Genomic DNA, 9,582 nt, shown 5'->3' on the forward strand with positions numbered 1-9,582 from the left:
TCTGGAAGGCCATCAAACCAGCTGATTGAAAGAGGAATATGAGTTAGCAAAGAAACGTCTTCCTGAACAGAGTAAATACGCAAGACTATCATATATGAAAAGAACATTTTTGTTTCAAGTGAAAACGTATAGTATTCTATTTGATTTTTAATGTTCCTCGATTTTTTTTTGCTTGTAGTTTATTCCTATTAAATTTGAGGAATATACAATTAAAGCTTTGCTTCCTCTCTCTCTTTCTCATGCTTTCTCTCTCTCTTTTTCATGCACACAAACTGCTTGGGCTTACTACCAAAGCAGAATGAATTCTGTCAATTATCTCATTATTTAGAAAATGAGTTATTTACTTGCATTGAATTATGGTTTAAAATAACTTTCTTGTTGTATTTCTCTTTCCTTCCAAAATTGGTTCATGTATGTATACAGTAATAGCCTGAATGGCACAAAATTTTCAAATTTGGAAAGTTTGAGCTAATCACTTTAATATCCATATTGACTTACCTAAAAATAATGAAGACGTTCTAAAATCAAAAGAGATAACCCAGTTTCCAAAATAACCACATGTGTATTTGCTCATGGTGGATAAAATTTAGGGCATATGTATTTATTTATTTTCATACCTATTTAACTTGTATAGAGAGGGTATGTTGGTCATTTAAAAAAATGATTAAGAGTTAATTTATCGCTTTTAAGACTAATTTAATTCCAAATATTCCAATAGCCCCATAATACTAAACTTTTGTATCTAGCATTAATATTAACTTTAACATTATATGTTTATATATTAATATTATATGTTAGTTACCTCCATGAGATCTGCAGAAAATAAAAATGTAATGATATTTTACACACCTGTTTTAAGCCACATCGTTCCATTTTCTCTAAATTGGTGTGATAATCATTGATATTTTAAAACCTTATCCAGATGTGCATTTAATAATACAGTACAGATTTCTCTTTAACAAACTATATTTCAAGTCTGATTCTCTAAAAAAACAAAAAAAATCCTCCCCCCAAATAGCAAAATCCATAGAGTATGCACAATTGATAGTCAAAATTTCCACTCTTCTAATATAAGAATAAAGTGATAAAAAAAATCATGACCTTAAAAATATTCTTATAACAATATGATGTAATATGAATACTTTAAATAATACTAAAAGACATTACACTTGTGTGAAATGGTCTGGGCCAATATCACATGCCTCAGTCCTTCCTTTGTGTTGTTCCTCTAGTATTATACCAAATATTATCTGACACTAAACATTAACTCTTAACCATAGCTTACAACTGCCCTGAGTTGAACCAGAAATTCCAAGGCAGAATAACAAACAGGGCCTCTCTCTCCACTCACTCTCATTCTGTGGGAGTTTTCGAGTTGTTTAGGAAAGCAGGATTTGAAGAATGGCATCCTAGCATGCTTAGGTAAAGTATGTTCATTCTAGAATATTTCTGTAGCTGTCTGTAAATGTCACAGACTGACCATCTCAGAAGCTATGTAAGAAGAAGGGATCTCAATTAAATGTCTGACCAGATCCCTCCTTATGGCCGTAAGAGTTTAATTTTCATTTAAACAACAATAAATATAGGCATAAGGGTGTGAGATGAATTATGTAAGCCCTTTAGCTACAACCATTACATTCTGCCACCAAACGAGCTGCTGTTCTCACTTTGTTTTATGGGTTCCGCGTAGCCTGTGTTATTATATCTGCCAAATAAAACCCAGCAAACCATGCAAATGAAAATATAATCTTTTATCTCTCATAGTCACCGGATGCACCCAAATATATAATTTTATCGATTCCTCTGCACCAAATTTACTGCTATTAGGACCCTACTGTCTTAATAGGACCTACAGAAAGGGAAAACATTTCTTGCTTGGAGGTATCTTCATTTATATCCACCAATAGCATACGTCTGTAGTTGAAGCTACACTTGAAAAGTCAAGAATAATTCCTTTCATTATGTTTTTAGCTCGTTCATGTGGTTCGACTGAGATCACGGATGTATCCTCAAGGATAAACACCCAAATGACTGTGCGTTTTCAAAGCATGGCAGATTCTAATTTGTCTAAAAACAACGGAGTTTTTTCTTTTGATTTCAGAGTGGCCTAAATATCTGAAGAAAAATGACTTAGTGAATTGTTGATGAACTAGCTCTGCAACTCACCAATCTTAATTTGGGGCCTTGGACAAGTCACTTAGCCATTCCATTTCAACATTCTCCTCCAAGTAATGAAAATAACAACACATCTTATGCCTATAAGCGATGTTTGAGGAATAACTCACCTCTAAAATGCCTCGAGGATGAAACATCTCTTCTATATCCTAAAGAATTGCTATGCTTCTCCCAGGAGTAAAGTCTCTACCACATCCATCTGGGATATTTCTAGGTTGGGTCAGAGTGCACCCCAAAAAAGTAAATAGATGCTTTTCTGGTAGTCTACATAATAAGCTGTCCTTCATCCCAAGTTTAAAGGGAGCAGTTGAACATGTAAAGCATTGCTATTCCCGCTAGCCCTGGAAAAATGCAAAGGTCTAAGTTATTTCTTTTCATTATCTCCCTTCCCTTTTCCCCTCCTTCCCTTCTCTTTTCCTTCTCTTCTGCCCTCTCCCTTCTTTCCTTCTGTTCTCTCCCTCCCTCCCTTTCTAGACTATTTCCTGAATGTGTATTATGTGCCAAGCACCATTCTAGGTGCTAAGGATACAGCTATTATCATAGAAAGTGTCCCCATCCTGAGGAAGCTTACATCCCACCAAGGAAGACAGGAAACAAAAAATAGGGTGGGTATCTTTGATAATGGGAATTTTCCTGGTTCACTTTATCAAAGTACTTCAAGAGTGTTTCCTTCCAATGCTAGTTCGTGTATCTGGTTATGAGCCAGGCCAGATGTTTTGTACAGAGGCTGATGTAATTCCAACCAGGCCTGATGCATGATAGGGATTCAGTGGCTGTTGAAGGAATGAATTTACTTCTGAAATGTGATTAGTTAGGTTAACAAATAGTTCAAATTACTCAATGAAATGTCAATACATGCCTACAATTTCCCTATAAGGTCAACCTAAAACTACGCAATGAATGTGCTATGAAATTCTTATTTCTATTAAGAAAAATCTAGTTCATATTAAGCCAATCTTACCAGAAAAACCAGCCAAACTAGTGACTTAGGTATATGAGTGTGCATGTGAGTACACACACACACACACACACACACACATGCCTTGCCCTGATCGTAGCAACCTCATGTCTGGAAAGAGTTAAATACTGAGTATAGTCTACATTATTTTTTTTAATTCTTTATTCTTTTATCAAGTGTTCTCTTGGCAAAGTCAACTCAGTGTATTCTAGTCTTCTTTACTTTGGGGCCAGCTATTTCATAAAGTATTATTTAAGAATAATTTGCAAGACAAAAAATAGTGGCATACATCAGCAGAGCCCAGGAAGAAGTATTCACATCTCTGCTTTATTTACCTTGCTGCTGCCAGCACCAACTCTGCCAGCACCATCGCCACCACCATGGCCTCTACCATAGACCACTTCCCAGTGGGATCTTTCCTTCTCTTTACCTCTCTTCCATTATCCTTCTTCTATACGGTCACCATCTTCTCACCATTCTTTATAGCCCTCCCGTCCCTGTAAAGCTATTGTCCCATATATTGCTCTACTCTGTCTGTCATTTGTCTCTGTCTAAAATGCCCTATTGTGCATGTGTCTTTGTTACACAGTCTCTTGTCACTGTCTGTTTTAGTGAGCCTGTGTTCCTGCATCTGTCCCATATCCCAAGTGCTAAGGTACAGCGTGGCATTGTACACCAGTTGTGAGTCCAGTTTCTTTTTCTGAACCCAAACTTTTTTTTTTTTTTGCCATGACCTTGCTGAACAGCCTCAGTTGTGTAAAGTTACTTCAGAGCAATGGGTTTTCAGGTAAAACATGTGACATTTATGTACAGAAACAGAGAACAAAGAAAGCTTCGAGGCCCCTAGAAGGAATGTGAAATGTGTGTTCTCTGAGTTCATATTCAAGAACCACTTTCCCTATTGTCTCCCATAAAGCTATTACTGCAGCTTCAATTTAAAATGCTTATTTTTACTGAGTTTAATTTAGATACACATTTGCATTGTAAAATGGGTACTTTAAAAATAATCATTTTAGTCTTAGGCATAAATGCTAGTTCTTTGTAAGAGAAGTAACTTCCTGAGTTGCATGTTATTGCTAAGGGCGAAGTAAATTTCTGGAGTGAGATTTAACCTTCTGTCTGCTCTTATTACCGGGAATAGTTTGAATTTGGTATGTATCAAGACTTTCGTGTTAAATTTATAGAATTTCTTTATAACTAAAGAGTTGTATTAAGACAATTTTATCTTATTACAGTAGTTAAGATTGGTAAACACTTATTAGGCATCAGCAACCTATTAGTCACTGAAAGAAAAATGAAATCTCATCTTTGTCCAGTGGATTCACAATGACATTTATATATACATAATGAAGATGTAAGAGGGAATGATATTATTTCATGTATTGTTGGCACCTAGCACATGGTGGAAACTTAACAAGAACCATGATAATGCAGTTTCCTGTTTCTCTAACACATACTAAGTTCTTAGTAAATAATTTCTAGATGTATCATTTTCCTTTCTGCTTGTTTAAATCCAGGAAGGTGCTGCATTCAAGAGTGAAGCAAGCGCAAAAGGAAAGGAAAAATCTCTCCCTGGAGGAGAATGCAGACAGACAGACAGACGCTATTTGTATCTTTGGGTCTGAAGCACAGCAGCTAACACACAGTAGGTGTGAGGCATCAATATTACCGGGTAACCTCTCTTGTTCTGTTCATTTCACCTTTTCTAAGTTCATTTGCAACCCAAATTTCGACAAACTCCAATTTAAGCAACGTAATACAAGTAAGCATATTAGCATTCAAATATTTAGAAGTTTTATCCTCTCAACTTGAAAAAAACAACTTCTATTTACTAATATTGTACAACATTTTAGCACAATTGATACCCCTGAAGACTTCCATCCCTGAAGAAGGGGTTCTGAATATCATAGGTTCATATTAAATCTTCCTTTAGTAGAATTTACTCATCTGGAAGTCACATGTTTAGTTGGGTTATTTTAAACGGTACATCTTAAAAAGCCCACAGATGAAATGAGTGCAGCTTTTAATTATCCAAAGTAATGCAGCCTTCAACACCACAGATTAACTCCAACATCTGGTATTTGAAAGCATGTGATTCTTAAGGATGGTAGACTTGCCTTTAGAAATTTGTTTTGTTTAGGATAGCCTTTAAATAATTTTTAACTGATTAAACTCCCACCAGTGAATGATACAAAGGCATCCTGTGTAGCAAGGAAGCCAGCCAGCCTGGGGTTCAAAAGTGGCCTGAGATTATATACAAAGTGAATGATGACTATATTTATAGCACGAAGTTAACAAGAAAAGCCATCATTGTGTGCATTTTTTTCTTCCATATGCTGTAACGTATAATGTATTTTATGGGGAGACTGGAGGAGATAGAGGGGACAGAGAGAGAGAATGAGATGAGGGTTGTGAGTTGGGTGGCTACTGAAATACCTCTTTGCTTTTTTCCTAAATTCTCTGAAGTGGCCTTAGTTTGAACCAAGCCTGAACCACTGGCCTCCTTCAGCCATTATGCTGTCTGTAAAAGCACTGATTTACAGTAAGCAACAAAAAACTGGCTACACAGGAAAAAGAGTTTTAGGGAGACTATCCTTTGCTCCTCTCTGCCCTTAAGCCTCAGCAGGTTTGAATCACTGGTGTAGGTTCATTCTGCTTTCATTGGCATACCACCAATGCCTGCTGCAAATCTGCTAAGGACTTCACCTCAAGAGTTTATGACATTATTTCTACCTTCAGGGCTGAGAATCAGGCTGAATTATCTCCAATTTAGGGCTTACCATAGTTTAGGAATTTAATAAATAGATTCGAGTATCACAGAATTTATAACCCAGGAATGATTTGACATGGAAGGTGCTTTGCAGAATTATAAATATATTTTATAGATAAGATTAGAATATATTATAGAGAATTATAAATACATAAAATATGTATGTTAAGAATGATGCTGTATAAAATATGCTCCCTGTTCAGTTCATTGTTGTGATGTGTGTTCTGGTTTGTTCATTGTTGTGATGTGTGTTCTGGTTTGTTCATTGTTGTGATGTGTGTTCTGGTTTGTTCATTGTTGTGATGTGTGTTCTGGTTTCTTCACTGTTGTACTTTTTTGTAAATCACTGTCTCGACTGTGTTTCGGTGTTTCCTTTTCCCTTTAGAACATATCAGCCTGTTCATTTCTAAACGCCAGAAGAGAGACGAGACACAGAAAAAAAACTAAGCAAGTTCAGAGAGTTTCATGTATGCGCTGATATTGAAAGTGAGTGGGCTTAATAGAATCTTGAACAAACTTTCTAGTTTAGTGTATTTTTTCTCTCCGGGTTCAAAATCAGGTTGACCTCTACTTACATTTTGTTAGATTTTATACTTATTATATTATCAATATATTACCTTCAAATACCTGGTATTTTACTATTGTTTGCCTCCCTATTTTTAAAGAAAAATGCCATTCCTATAGGAAATTAATACATTTATAAAATATCAATATCCAAAATCTAGTTTCCAAGATAACTTTTTCAATGTGAGCTATTGCATAAAGTGTAATAAAAACACTGAGGTTTTTCAGAGATTTGAGCTGTGGTTCACACTTAAAAGTCAGACATTCATTTTATGGAGTTGCTCATCAAATTAAATTTTATTTGATCCATCAACATTTTATACTATTAAATTGTTATTAGTTGAAATGAATATGTTATTAGCACATAAAACTTGTTCCCTGGCAAGAAAGATTCATTTGTATCACTTTTAATTTCAGGACACCTAGAAAAGCATGGATTAACTGGAACTGTACAGGGCTGGATTCCTCCAGAAAGAAAGTATGGTATCTTTTCCCAAGAGCTTAGAATGTATACTTTTTGCCCTTTTTTTCCCCCCACTGTGGGGGGCGGGGGAGAAGTATAGATTATTAGCTAAAAAACAAACAAAAAAATGACAAACTCTGTCAAGTAGCTGTGTGTCATGGTAATTTGCTCAGCCTGTTATATAGCAGTAAACACCCTACTTTGAGGTGCTTACTTGAGGGGGATATTTAGACTTTGACTTATTACCTTCCAGGGTTCCAATGGGTATTAAATAAAAATAGTACTCATTCGGTATTAGGACTCCTCCGATATCAGCCTACTTTTACTCACAATTTTCATGGTGATAACTTTCCAAAGGATTAAAAGTATCATCTGTACGATAAGTTTATGAGACAGTTTAAAACAAAGAGAGTAAAAACAATTTATTTAAATGTGAAAAAAAGGGCATAAAAGACAGTCACACTAGGGGACTCTGGATAAAATGGTTGTAGCAATTGAGGGGCAACAGATTTGCTTCTTTAAATATCCATTTAATCTATATTTCCTGGCCACACTGCTCAGTTCCCAAAATGGATTCTAGTAACGACTGTTAGGGAAACACAATACACACACACACACACACACACACACACAGGTTACAATTTTTGATGTATCAATGTCTCCTCCTGCACATCTTTGGGGCTGTTACTCTACTTGTAGGTACATTCTATAAAACATTTTGTTAGAGCTATACCTTGGCTTTAGATGCAGTAGAGCTGAGTTTCTAACCTTTTTGTAGATAATCTGAGTGTCCCAATATTTCCATGAATTGTTTAATATCCTGACACTATCAATTACTTTATGTCTACTCATGTAGAGATCTGTCACTCTCCTTAATTTTAACTTTTAGTAGATGAGAAACAGCTTGGATAACGCAAACATTTCTTTTTCCCTGAATTAGTTGGTGAAACATATACTTTTCACAAATCATTTTGTGTGCCTGTATATTTCATCGGTGAATAATATTTATTCCTTACCTTGAAACAGGTCAGACTGAAATTGGGCCTTCTACCACTAGACTGAAAAGACCTAGAATTCATCGACAGCCCAGATACAACAATAGCCTTCATAGAATACAAAAACTCCAGTTTTCATAGGATATCCTTGACCTCAGTGATGAATCATGAGGGCGTAGAGGGTTGAGAAAAAAGCAGGCACATCACTACTGTTTCTAACCAGATATCTCAAAGCTATTTCAGCTCCAGGAATTCTGTCTGCTCCTGTTTTTACTTCATTAGCAATTCAACATGTCTGATTTGCCCACACAATACTTTCCAGCTACTTCACCCATTTGACCTGGAACAAAGTGAAAGCACATTTTGCCCAGCTGAAAGGTCTCCTGGCAAGTTGGTTAGCAACAGGCTTGCCAGTCTGGGTTCTGTTAGCAAAGAATAAACACATTTCATTAGACAATGACTAGTGGATCGACTTCCTCACTATGAAGTTGTCGTTGTTTTTCTATTTTATTTTCTTCAGCCATTCCCCCTCCCCCACCACTTGTTATTCAACTTTTTACTTGTAATTCTTGCCGCAACACGATTTCCAGTTCCTGACGGCAGACATTTCCACGTCTTTGTGGCTGTGATTAACGCAGTTTAATTGCCAAGAACAGGTACCGAGTAAAAGTTTATTTGAAGGAAAGAAAAGCGACACAGCAGTCTTACATCGTCCCTCGGTAGTTTAAAGTTGTGGCTAGATACGTATCAATTAAGGAATCAAGCTGAGGCATCTGCAAGTACCAATTTTGCTGTAATGCTCTAAAATTTGGTCACTTGGGGGAAGTCTTTACTTGTAACAGTGTAAGTACACAAGGGACAAGAGGGTTTTGCGAGAAAGGCAGGCGCTCTGCCCTGTTCTGCCCGTGACATGATGACGTAAGAACGACTCCCAGAAACTGCCTGAGTTGCTCGCGTCCCCAGCTCCCCGATGTGCACCTGGACCGGGACGCTGCAGGACGGAGCGAGAACGCTCCTCGGTCCCGCTCCCCTGCGCACGGGCCGGCGAGGACCCGGGCGTCTTCACCCCAACAGGAACGAGCAGAGAGAGACACCCGAAGTCGGCCTCGAGTCATCCGTGTCCCCGGGTGCCCTGCCTCTCCAGGATACCTGCGTAACTCGCAGCAGCCAAGCCCCACTACGTTCAAAAGTGTGTTTGTGGTTGTCACGGTGCACACCGAAAAGCTCGCTCCGCACCCGCAGAGTGCGCGGGGCCTCTGAGCCTGGAAACAGGCCCCTCCCAGCGCAGCTGTCGCCGCCGCCTGCGGGCTCCTTTCACTTTCTCACGGCCAAGTCACCCAGAGGGGCGCCGCTGCTGCCACCGCCGCTGCGCCCGAGAACTCCGCCCCGCGCCGCTTCGCTCCGGGCCCCCGCCCGCCCGAGCCCCGCCCACCCCAACAGTTGCTGCCTGCGATTGGAACGCGCGGGAGGGCAGCTACGGCTCGCCACCCCCATTGGCTGGGCCCCCTTGTCAGTCCGACGACTGCCCGCCACCCCCTCCGCCTTCCCGAAGAGCCGCCTTCCCATTGGAGGAGTCTGAGGGCTGGGGGCGGGCGGGGAGCGCCGGTCCAGCCGCTTTCGGTCAATCGCAGAAGCCCAACGCCCGGAGGGAGGGAGG

This window comes from Hylobates moloch, unplaced genomic scaffold, assembly GCF_009828535.3.
Source record: "Hylobates moloch isolate HMO894 unplaced genomic scaffold, HMol_V3 SCAFFOLD_18, whole genome shotgun sequence".
Classification (NCBI taxonomy): domain Eukaryota; kingdom Metazoa; phylum Chordata; class Mammalia; order Primates; family Hylobatidae; genus Hylobates; species Hylobates moloch.